The sequence below is a fragment of the Suncus etruscus genome, chromosome 4, assembly GCF_024139225.1.
Source record: "Suncus etruscus isolate mSunEtr1 chromosome 4, mSunEtr1.pri.cur, whole genome shotgun sequence".
Taxonomy (NCBI): domain Eukaryota; kingdom Metazoa; phylum Chordata; class Mammalia; order Eulipotyphla; family Soricidae; genus Suncus; species Suncus etruscus.
Genome location: NC_064851.1, coordinates 133,015,637 through 133,029,610, shown reverse-complemented (window position 1 = coordinate 133,029,610; position 13,974 = coordinate 133,015,637). Strand labels below are relative to the sequence as shown.

The 13,974-nt window shown below is 38.9% G+C and overlaps 2 non-coding genes across 2 annotated transcripts; both read left to right on the top strand.

Moving 5' to 3' along the window:
• The first annotated feature begins 4,154 nt into the window (after window positions 1–4,154).
• On the top strand, window positions 4,155–4,261 carry LOC126007337 (U6 spliceosomal RNA). Its single transcript, XR_007494918.1, has one exon. It is a non-coding gene; the product is annotated as a U6 spliceosomal RNA (small nuclear RNA).
• A 1,133-nt stretch (window positions 4,262–5,394) lies between these two features.
• LOC126007768 (small nucleolar RNA SNORA51) lies at window positions 5,395–5,527 on the top strand. Its single transcript, XR_007495253.1, has one exon. It is a non-coding gene; the product is annotated as a small nucleolar RNA SNORA51 (small nucleolar RNA).
• The last annotated feature ends 8,447 nt before the right edge of the window (window positions 5,528–13,974 follow it).

Here is a 13,974-nt window from a genome sequence, read left to right as displayed (position 1 = left end):
GAATAAAGAAAGGCTGGGGTGAGGGGCCAAGTGATCTCAGATCATTGGTGGGGGAAAAATAAGGACAGAACTAAATATCCAAGCTGAAGTCAAAAACAATAGAATCTAAGAGACCTAAACTTTAACAATCAAAACTTAAATGGGCCTGTTATACTGGCAGACCAGGGGGCAAAGAGTGGTGGTATAGGATGCACTCTGGGTTCATTGGTGGAGGGAGATTGACACTGGTGGTGGGAATGGCCCTGATTCACTGTATATCTGAAATTCAACCATGAAGGACTCTGTAAATTACAATTGTTTTAATAAAATAAAATTTAAAAATAAAAATAAATAAAAAGGAAGTCCCCTTTTCACCAGATTTTGGGGCTACACCTGGCATTGTCAGAAGATACTTAAGGGGCAGGCGAGGTGGCGCTAGAGGCAAGGTGTCTGCCTCGCAAGCGCTAGCCAAGGAAGGACTGCGGTTTGATCCCTCGCATCCCATATGGTCCCCCCAAGCCAGGGGCAGTTTCTGAGCACTTAGCCAGGAGTAACCCCTGAGCATCAAACGGGTGTGGCCAAAAAAATCAAAAAAAAAAAAAAAAAAAAGAAGATACTTAAGACTATATGTAGGGCCCGGAGAGATGGCACAGCAGCGTTTGCCTTGCAAGCAGCCGATCCAGGACCAAAGGTGGTTGGTTCAAATCTCGGTGTCCCATATGGTCCCCCGTGCCTACCAGGAGCTATTTCTGAGCAGACAGTCAGGAGTAACCCCTGAGCACCGCCAAGTGTGACCCAAAAACTAAAAAAAAAAAAAAGACTATATGTAGACCACTGGTGCAGGCAGCAAGGTACCTCACTCCTGTCTGTGAAGGCAGGTGGGAGGGGGTGTGCCCCTGCTGTGAGATTAGCAACTGTGAGAGACTGAGAGGACCTGTAGGCTTTGGTGTTTCTCTTTTCTTCTGTCTCCTGAAAAATCTTCTGAGAAGGCCAAGAAAGGCTCAGCAAGGACTGCTCCTGGAGGTGCACAGGCAGAAAGGCCAAGAAAGGCTGAGTGAAAACTAGCTACCACTGATGCCCCAGCAGCAAGGTAGCTCTCTCCTTTGTCTGTGAAGGCAGGCAGGAGGGGTGTGCCCCTGATGAGATTAGCAACTGGGAGAGACTGAGGGGACCTATCAACTTTGAGTGTTTCTCTTCTCTTCTGTCTCCTGAAAATCTCCTGAGAAGGCCAAGAAAGGCCCAGTGAAAACTGTTTCTTAGAGGCTCCAGAAAAACGTGCTTTACTTTATGGCCACATGCCCTTTCTAACTAATGAACCCCACCATAATACGAGAAAAAAAATCACATTACAAGAGTGACAATGGGGAAACCTCGCAGGCAAACACCATGCACAGAGAATGAACATGATAGCGCTGATGAACCAAAGAATACCAGCCATCTGATTAATCTCTCAGATAAGGAGTTTAGAAAAGAAATATGGAGGATCCTCATGGAAATCAAAGAAAACATTGTCCTAGCTGAACAGAACACAAAGCTAGTGATAAGAAAACTCCAAACTGAAATAACAGATCTGAAAAACACGGTAGCTCAACTGAAAAACTCAATGGAAATCCTCTCCAACAGGGGAACAGCAGCCAAGGACAGAATCAGTGAACTGGAAGATGAAATGCAGAACAACTCCATACAGAAGAAGAGATTAGAAAAGAACCTTAAAACAAACAATCAGACAATGGAAAAAAGTACTCAAGGAATGTGAACAGATAAAAATAGTAGTCTTTGATAAACTCAACAGAAACAACATAAGAATCATTGGAGTCCCAGAGGCCCAGGAAGGAGATCCCTAGGAAGAATCAACAGTCAAAGACATCATCAGAGAGAAAATCACAGTACTAAAGACTGCATTTAATCAAATCCTGCATTCCTGAAGAGTACCAGCTAAAAGAGACCCTAAGAAAAACACTCCATGGCACATCCTAGTCACAATGACAAATCCCACAGATAGCATACTGAAAGCAGCAAGATCAAAAAGGGAAAATACATTCAAAGGAGTATCCTTAAGATTTACAGCAGACACGTCACAGAAACTTTCTCAAGGCCAAAATACAGTGGTGGGATATTGTGACAAGACTGAATGAAATGGATGCTTCACCTAGAATACTGCACCCAACCTGACCCACATTCAGGTTTGAAGGAAGGATACATAGCTTCACGGATAAGCAACAGCTCAGAAACTTTATAGATGCAAAATCAGTCTTAAAGAAAAAACGGAGGGGTCTACTTTAAGACGAGACAGACCAACAGACACACCAAACTTATATACAAAGATGACATTAAGACCCATGACAATCATCTCCCTCAAACTCTATGAACTAAATGCACCACTTAAGAGACACAGAGTGACTAAATGAATCAAAAATATGAATCCAACCTTCTGCTCTCTACAAGAAACACTCCATCTCCAGAAACCTGGATACACATTCTTCTCCAATGTACATGGGTCATTCTCCAGGATAGACCACATGTTGGCACATAACACATATCTCCATAAAATCAAGAGGATAGAAATTTTGCAGGCTACCTTTACTGACCACAAGGCTCTAAAATTAGATGTGAAATACAAAGGGATACAGAAGAAAACATTAACACTTGGAAATTAAACAGCCTGCTACTGAACAACCAGTGGGTCCGAGATGAAATCAAAGAGGAAATCAAAACATTCCTGGAAACAAATGACAATGAAAATACAAACTATCAGAATGTATGGGACACAGCCAAAGTAGTCTGAGAGAAAAATTTATAGCTTTGCAAGCCCACATTGGGAAGGAAGAGGGGGCATACCTGAATAGCTTAAAGGCGCAGCTTATAAAATTAGAAAATGATCAACAAAAGGAACCAAAAATAGGGAGACAGAAGGAAATAACAAAGCTGAGAGCAGAAATCAATGAAGTGGAAACTCAAAAAAAAAAAAAAAAAAACAATTCGAAAGATCAACGAAAGCAGAAGTTGGTCCTTTGAAAAAATATATAAGATTGATAGACCATTGGCAAAACTCACAAAGAAAGAGAAACTTGATAACATGTATTAGAAATTAAAAGGGAAAGATCACTATAGATATTGCAGAGATTCAAAGGGTAATCAAAGACTACTTTGAGAAACTCTATGCCACTAAACATAAGAACCTGGGAGAAATGGAAAAATTTTTAGACTCTTATAACCTTCCATGGTTGAATAAAAAAGATGTAGCACATCTAAACACCCCCATCACTATTAGGAAAATAAAGCAGTAATTAAATGTCTGCCAAAAAACAAAAGCCCAGGCCCAGATGGAGTCATTAATGAATTCTTTGAAATCTTTCAAGAGGAACTACTACCAATTCTGGTCAGGTTCTTTCATGAAATTGAAAAAATGAGAACACTTCCAAATAGCTTTTATGAAGCCAACATCACCTTGATACCAAAACTAGACAGAGATGCTGCCAAAAACAGAAATTATAGACCAATATCCCTGATGAACACAGATGCAAAAAGATCCTCAACAAAATCCTGGCAAATAGGATCCAATGCCTCATCATTCACCACAATCAAGCAGATTTTATCCCAGGAATGCAAGGATGGTCTAACATCCATAAATCTAGCAACATAATACAACAACATCAACAACAAGAAAGATAAAAATCACATGATTATATCAATAAATGCAGAGAAAGCATTTGATAAGGTCCAACATCCATTCTTGATAAAAACTCTCAGCAAGATGGGAATGAAAGGAACCTTCCTCAATATAGTTAAGGCCATCTACCACAAGCCAATGGCAAATATTATCCTCAATGGAAAAAAACTAAAAGCCTTTCCTCTAAATTCTTGTACAAGACAAGGCTGTCCTCTCTCACCACTCCTATTCAACATAGTAGTGGGAGTACTTGCTATAGCGATTAGGCAAAAAACAAAACAAAACAAACAAAAAAACATATCAAGGGAATCCAGATAGGAAAGGAAGAAGTCAAGCTCTCACTGTTTGCAGATGACATGATACTCTACTTAGAAAACCCTAAAGACTACCAAAAAGCTTCTTGAAAAAATAAATTCATATAACAATGAGGCAGGCTACAAAATTAATACACAAAAATCAATGGCATTTTATACACCAATAATGATAGGGAAGAAATGGACATTAAGTGCTTGCTTCAGCAGCACATATACTAAAATTGGAATGATTCAGAGAAGATTAGCATGGCCCCTGCGCAAGGGTGATACGCAAATTCGTAAAGCATTCTATATTTAAAAAAAAGAAATGGACATTAAGAAAACAACCCCATTCATATTAGTGTCACACAAACTCAAATATCTTGGAGTCAACTTGACCAAAGATGTGAAGGACCTATACAAAGAAAATTATAAAACCCTGCACCAAGAAATAAGAGAGGATTCGTGGAAATGGAAACACATATCCTGCTCATGGATTGGCAGGGTTAACATAATTAAAATGGCAATACTCCCCAAAGCATTGTACAGATTTAATGCCATCCCTCTAAAGACATCCATGACATTTTTTTCAAAGAAGTGGAATTCAATGAATTCTAAAATTCATTTGGAGTTATAAACACACATGAATAGCTAAAGCAATACTTGGGAAAAGGAATATGGGAGGCATTACTTTCCCCAATTTTAAACTGTATTACAAAACAATAGTTATCAAAAAAAAAAAAAAAGCATGGTATTGGAAGAAAGAGAGATCCTCAGATCAGTGGAATAGGCTTAAGTACTCAGAGAATGTTCCCCAGACATACAATCACTTAATTTTTGACAAAGGGCAAAAAAATCCTAAATGGAGCAAAGGAAAGCCCTTCAACAAGAGGTGTTGGCACAACTGATTAGCCACTTGCAAAAAAGCTAACCCAGACCCCCAGCTAACACCATGAATGAAGGTAAAATCCAAATGGATTAAAGACCTTGATGATTAGACCTGAAACAATAAGGTATATAGAACAGGGGCCGGGAAGGTGGCGCTAGAGGTAAGGTGTCTGCCTTGCAAGCGCTAGCATAGGACGGACCGCGGTTCGATCCCCCGGCACCCCATATGGACCCCCAAGCCAGGGGTGATTTCTGAGTGCATAGCCAGGAGTAACCCCTGAGTGTCAAACGGGTGTGGCCCAAAAAACAAAACAAAAAAAAAGGTATATAGAACAACACATAGGTAAAACACTCCATGACATTGAGACTAAAGGCATCTTTAAAGTGGAAACAGCACTCTCTAAACAAAGGGAAGCAGAGATTAAACAGATGAGAATATATTAAGCTGAGAAGCTTCTGCACCTCAAAAGTGTCCAAGATACAAGAGTCACCCACTGAGTGAGAGAAACTATTCACCCAACACCCATCAGATAAGGGACTAATATTCAAACTATACACTGATAAGGCCTCCCAATGCTTACCACAGGCTGTGTTCTTTACACTGACTGTATAGAAAGAGGAGGTACAGTGAATGCACCTCATATACACCTCAGCCCAGACCCTTTGCCTGGTCTGTATTGTGAATAGGGGGACATAGAAAAAAAAGGACTAAACCTGAGTCTCTCTTATGGAGAATATTCAATTAGCTTTTATGCTATTTCCTTAGATCAAAGACTTTCCTCTAGTCTCTCCTCATTATTTTCTTGGTCTTTGCTTTGTCTTTTCTTTATGGTTTATTTCCCTTATTTATTTTTTAGTTCATGTAGTCAAACCCTTCTTCAGGCTGTGTGGAGGTGGAATTTTTGAGTTCCTGTCTAATCAATATGCCTTTATTTTATCTTCATACTTGCTTGCTTATATATAGTCTTTCAATGAAAAGCAGATAATTCCCTCAAAATTTTATAGGCTTTTTTTCAGTCCCCCACACTCTTGGCTTTCTTTTCAGAGAGAAGCACGATTCTTTGGAGTCTTATTTCTTTTTATATGATTTCACTTTTCTAGTTTATACAACTCTTTGTTATCATCATTGTTTAAAATTTCATTATGTGAGTAGTTTTTGTCCTGTGTTTGGTAATTCATCATGTAAGACCCTGAATAGATTCTCTCAATTTTATCTCCTTCAGATCTGGAAACTATTTTTCTGTCTTTTCTTTGATGATTTTCTCTCCACTGTTTCCTGTATGTTTAAAAGTGGTATTAGGAAATGTTTGACTTTCTGAACTAAATCTCTTGCTTTCTTCCTTTCTTTTACTTTTTTAATTTACTTGTCTTTTTATTTCTATGAATATATATCCTAATTCACCTCTACTCCAATGAGTTTTAAAAATTCTATTTTGTTTCTTTGAACTTGTTCTGCTTTGTTAGTCTTCTTCAATTTCTTTAATAACAGTGTTCTGTTATTGTTTCTTATTTCTCTGATAATGCTAATTATATGTTAAAGGAAGTTTTTCCTCTACAAGAATATCCAATTCCAAAATAAAATCAATGGGAGGGGGAATGAAAAGAGACAAATTGTTGGTGTGGTAGTAGAAAGTTGTATGCATAGAACCCTATTATTAACAGTATTGCAAATCACAGTGCTTCAAATAATTTTTTTATTTCAATAGAAAAAACAAACTTCCATTATAGCAACAGTGCCCCTATTGCTAAGCACTCTTCAAAGCTTTCACCAATTTTATCCCTTTCAGTTTTTTAAACTCTGAGTCTACCATACCACTGATAAAATCTTGTCACATTGTCACAGTCTCACATGACCTTCATAGCAGGTTCAATTTTCAGGGGTTGGTGAGATAACACATCATGTAGGGTGTTTGTCTTGTACCAGGTTTTGAACTGTCTCAGGTTCCAATTCCAGGAATCCCATATCATCCCCCCAGCTGTGCCAATAGTACAGACTCAGAAGTAAGCCCTGTGAGGACTTGGGAGGGGTGGAGGAAGAGGATATGGCTGTAGTAAAAATATAGCAGGTAGGGCATTTGCCTTGTTTCAGCCAACTGGGGTTAGATCCCCAGCATCTGATATGGTCCCAGAAGCTGTCCAGAAGTGATCCCTGAGTACAGAACCAGGAGTAAGCCCTGAATACTGATATGTGTGGCCCAACCCCCCTTCAGAATATTGGTTTTCAGACCTCACATAGCTTTATTTATTTACACAAACACAAAACACACACACACACACACACACACACACACACACACATGCACACCTTTCCTTTTGCAGCAACTTCTCACCTGATTTCTAGGATGCCGTTTATTCCTGATTTTTCTTGACCTTTCAACATAGCTTTTCTTTGCTCTTCACTTACATCTCCTCAATTTCCTGACTTGGACTAGCCCAAAGTCAGTTATAGAACCCTTCTCTTCTGAGTATATACTTATTTCCTTAGTGCTACCGTCCTTATGGTTATAATTCAATTCTTTTTGAGGGGGCAGGAGGATTTGGGCCACAGACAGCAGTGCTCAGGAGTTCTCAAGTGCTAGAGATTTGAACCAAGTTTAACCACATACAAGAGAAGCAGCAAACCTTCTGTACTATCTTTCTGATACCAACTACCATTCTCCAGAATATAGTCTTAAAAATTCCTTAACTATAGACTCCTAAGTCTGACCATCACCTTGACAATAATTCTTGCATGCTTAGCAAACATCTCAAAATTTGCTGTGGACTTGGAATAAATGGCTTTAACTCTGCTAAGAAAAAGCAATCACCTGAAGTGTATTGTTTCTATAACATCTATTTATCTTTTCCTTCTATTTTAAATTTTTATTTTTTTCTTCCCTATTTTGACTTACTGTTGTGTGCTTTAAGTTCTTATATTTGTTTGCTTTATTTTTGGGCCACACCTAGTGGTGGTCAGGGGTTGTTCCTGGCTTTTTGCTTAGGAATCACTCTTTGCTTAGGTATCAATGCTCAGGGCACCAAATGAGATGATGAGGATTATACTCGGGTCTGCTGCAGAGATAAGAGACGAGGGCAAGAAGGACCAGTCCATGGTAAAAGAGCTTCCCACAAGTAGTGGTTGAGTGCAGTTTGGGCAGAGAAGGGTCTACTATGATAATGATAGTGGGAAGTGATCACTCTGGATAAGAATTGGATACTGAAAGAAGATAAAGTGATATGTATAATACTCCTCAGTATAATATTGTACTGAGGGACCATATGGGATGCTGGAATTCAAACCACAGTCCTTCTGCATGCAAGGCAAACGCCCTACTCCACACTATCTCTCCAGGCCCGGATCCTTACACTTGTGAGGCCAGCACTGTATGAGACACTCACCAGCCCACTAGACATCAATTTCTAACACAATGTTTGGGAAATAAATTTCCACATTTACTTCCTCAACAACACTAGAATATAAGTTAGAGAGAACCAAAACATTAATTTGTTTTATTTGCTGGCATTATCCTGTTATCTTGGTCTGTCTGGCCCTCAGCATTCTGTAACTCCTGGGTTCCTTTTCATTTTCCCTTGCCATTATCTCTTTTCACATTGAAAACATTCCTAAATGTCATTGCTTCTTGCTGGTCTCTTTATGAGGCACCATAAAAGTTGACTGAAATATTGGAAACTGTGAATTAAAATTTTTCCATATGTGATCAGTATATATTAAAGTTTATTTTATTTTCCTCTGAGATCATTCCATTTCTCCAAATAAATGTCTTTAAATCTCTTGCCAGGAAATAGGAGTTTGCCAAAAATACAGCTATTTTGTTTGAAAGGGGTGGCTGTTCAAAGGCTTTCTATAATTTTTTAATTTCTCTGTTTTATGGTTTCTATCTCTCAATATTTCTCATATTCCTCAGATAAAATTATCTTAGGAATGAAGATGGGTATGAGGTGGTAGTATATAAATAAAGAGGGTAGGAGTTACAGGGAGTGGAAATAAAATAGGATCCAATTATACTTTACTATTTCACCATTCTCTATATTATTAGCCTTTTTAATCACCTGTTACAATTATGGTAATTCTAAATACTTCTTCCAATAAATTGTAATCTCTTCTCATGAATTATTTCTATTAGTTTTGACATAGGATTGTGCTTTTTTAAGTGCTATAAAACTTAAATCTTTCATATAATATCCAAGAGAATTTCCTTGTGTATAATAAGAAATAAGCAAAAATCAAGTTTAAAAGTGAAAGTGGATTTGGGGGATAATATGATCCAACAGCTTCATTCTAAAGATGAGGAAATAGATTGTAAAAAGTAAAATTCTTGCTCAAAGAGCCTAGAAATCAATGCCATTCTCTCAAATCTTACCCTCTTCCTTTCCTTGGTTGTTGCTCACATAGGCTGCAGCACTTTGCTAGGTCTTTACCACTTTCTAAATGTTTTAAAGTGTGGCACTCATACACTTTTGGTTTCTATGCATTGGACATGAAAGACTTTGTTGTGTTGTTCACAAATAGAAGTGCGTTCAGAATTGCACTTGGCAATAGCAAACAAACTTAAGATATCAGACGTGCAAAAGCAGCAAAAGCAATCTACCGCTGAGCTATATACCTGAGTCCAGTTCCTTAGACTTTAGTAAAATATTTTTACTAACCTGGCATATCATGCCTAACACTAGTATTTTTATGGCATAGATTAATTTCTTCAGAAAATAGCATGAATTAATCAATCAATAAGAGTTGTTATATATAGTCTTCATGCTCAGGACTTATCCTTTTTTGTTTTTGTTTTTGTTTTGAGGCTACACCCGGTGACGTTCAGGGGTTACTCCTGGCTATGTGCTCAGAAATCACTCCTGGCTTAGGGGACCATATGGGATACCGGGTGATCAAACTGCGATCTGTTCTAGGTCAACCACTTGCAAGGCAAATGCCCTACCGCTGTGCCACTGCTCTGGCCCTTCTGGACTTATTCTTTTTTTTTTTTTTTTTTTTGGTTTTTGGGCCACACCCATTTGACGCTCAGGGGTTACTCCTGGCTATGCGCTCAGAAATTGCTCCTGGCTTGGGGGGACCATATGGGACACCGGAGGATCAAACCACGATCCGTCCTACGCTAGTGCTTGCAAGGCAGACACCTTACCTCTAGCGCCACCTTTCTGGCCCCAGGACATATTCTTAACTCTGTGTTCAGCTTATACTCCTGGCAGTGGTCAGGGGACCTTTTACAGTAATGCATATTGAACTGCAGAGTTGGCTACATGCAAGACAAGTGACTTAACCCCTGTGCTACCCCTCTAGCCTAACATCTATTAATTTAAATGTTAATAATTACATAGACAATAGAAATAGCAATGATGATTCACGAAATAATGTTCTTCAGTTTTACTAGACTTGAAATTCCTTTCTATGTTTCTCAGACTAATGCACCTTAAGTAAATCATATGTTCTTTCAAGACTTTGCTTTACACGACTCTTTCAAATGGATGTTTTAGGAAGGAATTCTAACTCATAGAGCCAGAGGAAGCTTTATTAGTCACCTGGAATGAAGACAATTCTTTTGATCTTTTCCTTGATATTTATAAAATATTCCATTTTAATTATTTTTTATCAAAGGAACATTTTAGTTTAAAATGTTATTGTGGAGAGGAACCCACCTACAGTTGAAAAGACACCTCACTACTGTCATCCCACTGTTGCCTTCACCACCACCACCACCACCAAACAGGTAGGCCCAATGCAACACACCATGCCATCATGTAGCTCCATGTGCAGGGGGACCTGTCAACAGGTGAGAAGGCACTCTGCGGCTGCCCTGCTTCCACTGCTGCTGCCACTGAACAGGCAAGCCCAATGGAGAAGAGTACAGCTGCTCCATGGCCTTGCATTTCTTCTAGACAATGAGCCCCCCAGCACAACACATAGAAAATACCACCACACTGTATATTTCACAATAGGGAAACAATGCAGAACCCCACCAGGCTTAGTGAATGAAGATGGTAGTTCAGAAGATTCAGCTAGCACAAGCCACCTACATAGCCTCAGAGACAAGGACTTTAAAGAGGAAATGTGGAGGATGCTCAAAGAACTCAAATACCATGGAACAAACAGAATAAACAGCCAATAAGACTTAGGAGGATATGAAAGTAGAAATAATAAAACTTCAAACAGAAATAGCAAGACTCCCTTGCCAGGAGCGACTTCTGAGTGCATAGCCAGGAGTAACCCCTGAGCGTTACCGGGTGTGCCCCCCCCCAAAAAAAAGAAAGAAATAGCAAGACTGAAAAACTTGGTAGGCAAAACAAAAATGATTTGGGACATTGGTGATGGGAATGTTGCACTGGTGATGGGTGGTGTTCTTTACATGACTGAAACTCAAACACAATCATGTATGTAATAAAGTTATTTAAATAAAAATATAAAAATATATACAAAATGGTTGAAAGCATATTAGCAATTTTTAAGTTAAAAAAATCTTACTAGATGGCCTCACCAGCAAAATAAGAGCTGCTGAGGACAGAATCAGTAGGCAGATGGGCTGTATAACAAGATTTGTTGGAAGATGAGCTGCATAACTCCTCATATAAAAGAAGATGGAAAAGAGCCTTAATATGAATGAACAGAAGATGGAAAAAAATCCTCAAAATAAGCAGAGTCAAAAATAGACCTTTAAGATCAGAGGTCTCAAACTCCTGGCCCACGGGCCATTTGTGGCCCTTCGTACAACATTTTGTGGCCCTGTCCTAGAGGAATCTTTTTTTTGTGTGTGTGTTGTTTTAGTTGTTTGGGTCACACCCCCCAATGTTCAAGGCTTTCTATTGACTTTGCACTCAAGGATCATCCCAATTTTGCCTCCTGCGGCCCCCTGGTAAATTGAGTTTGAGACCCCTGTTTAAGATAAATTCAACAGGAACAACATAAAAATTATTGAGGTCCCAGAAAGGCAAGAAGAAAACCCAAATGAAGATGCAATAGTCAAAGACATCATTACTGAGAAGTTTCTAGACCTGAAAAGTGCATGCACCCACATCCTGTATGTCTGAAGAGTAATAGCCACAAGAGACAGATAAAAGCACCCTCAGGTACATCTTAGATATAATAATGAAAACCACAGATGATGATAAGATATCAAAAGCAGCAAAATCAAAAAGGAATATTACATACAAAGAAGCATTCTTAAGATTCACAGCAGATTTATCAGAAGCCGTCCTCCTGTCCTGAAGGAAGTGGTAGGATTTAGTAAAAAACAAAAAACAAACAAACAAAAAAACCTCAACTAATTTTGTTTTGTTTTGTTTTGTTTTTGGGTCACACCCGGCAGTGCACAGGGGTTCCTCCTGGCTCTACACTCAGAAATTGCTCCTGGCAGGCTCGGGGGGACCATATGGGATGTCGGGACTCAAACCACCGTCCTTCTGCATGCAAGGCAAATGCTTTACCTCCATGCTATCTCTCTGGCCCAACCTCAACTAATTGAATTTCTCTCCATGAATACTTCACTCAGCCAGACTTGCATTCAGGTTTGAAGGAAGGATTCACTGTTTCATAGATAAATAACAGCTCAGGAACTTTACTGATTAAAATCTAACCATAAAAGAAGAACTGAAGGGTCTACTTTAAGGCAAGAAAATCCCCATAAGCACGCCAAACTTACACCAAAAAATGGCACAGAATCCTACAACAATTATTTCTCTCAATGTTAATGGACTAAAAGCATCAATTAAGAGACAGAGTGACAAAGTGATTCAGAAAATTGAATCCAACATTTTGCTGGTTGCAAAAAAACACATTTAAACATTTAGAGAAAACACAAACTCAAAGTCAAAGGTTGGAGGACAATCATTAAAGCTAACAACTCCCTTAAAAGGGCTGAAGTGGCCATTATAATATCAGATGACATAGACATCAGACTTAAAAAGGTTGTAAGAGACAGAGACAGGCATTTTTTAATAATCAAGAGATGTGCACATCAGGAAGAAATAACATTGCTAAATATATATGCATCCAATGAATGGCCAGCAAAATATTTAAAACAACTACTAATAGACTTGAAGAAAGATATCAATAGTAACACAATAGTAGTGGAGGACTTCAACCCCATTCTGTCATCTTTTGATAGATGAACTGTTGATGTATTTAAGACAATGTACCTTTAAGGGATGATGATACCCCTGTAATGGTAGTTAAACTGAGACCTCCTGTAATGGCAGTTGGACTGGGATACATCCTCCTGTGACTGACAATTGCCCCTGAAGTATAAACAGGAGAGTCTGGCAGTTATTGGGGAAGGGAGTCCATAGTAGAGTTCAGAGTAGAGCCTGCTAGTTCGTAAGGTGCTGAAGATAAAGCATCAGGAGATGCTGCTCTCTGTCTCTATCTCTATTCTGTCTCAAAACCTAGAACTACAGGCCTCCCCTAGCCCTCTCTAGCTGGTGAATTACATCTATCTTTCTCAGAAACCCCCAAGGCAATGGGCAGACTTCAGACAGCAAATTGGAATAAAAAATACTTAATCAGTTTCTCTCTCTCTCTCTCTCTCTCTCTCTCTCTCTCTCTCTCTCTCTCTCTCTCTCTCTCTCTCTCTCTCTCTCTCTCTCTCTCTCCCTCCTCTCTTTCTTTCTTTTTTGTCCTCTCTCCTCTCTTTCTTTCTTGGGTAGGTGTGGTCCAGGAAGTTACATTTTAGCATCTCTGGGTGAGCACCTCACCCCACCTGGCAGCTGGGTCCCCCAGCCCTTGCAGCCTTGCAACTTTTCAGTTTTTGCAATCAACCAAGCTAAAACTTAACAAGAACATTTTGGCTTTGAAGTGAAAAATGGAAAAAAGTGGCTTAATAGACATATATAAGGGTTTTCATCCCAGAAAGGTGGATGCATATTCTTCTCCAATGAACATGGGACATTCTCAAAGATAGATCACATGCTGGGCCATAAAACATACCTCCATAGAATCAAGAAGATAGAAATTATGGCATGTATCAGATCATGGTGCACTAAAAATAGAAATAAACTACAAGCAGAAATAGATAAAAACTTTAACATCTGTAAATTAAACAGCCAACTTCTGACTAACCAGTAGGTCAGAGACAAAATCAAAGAGGAAATCAAAGGATTCTTGGAAACAAATGAGAATGAAAACACAAATTATCAGAATTT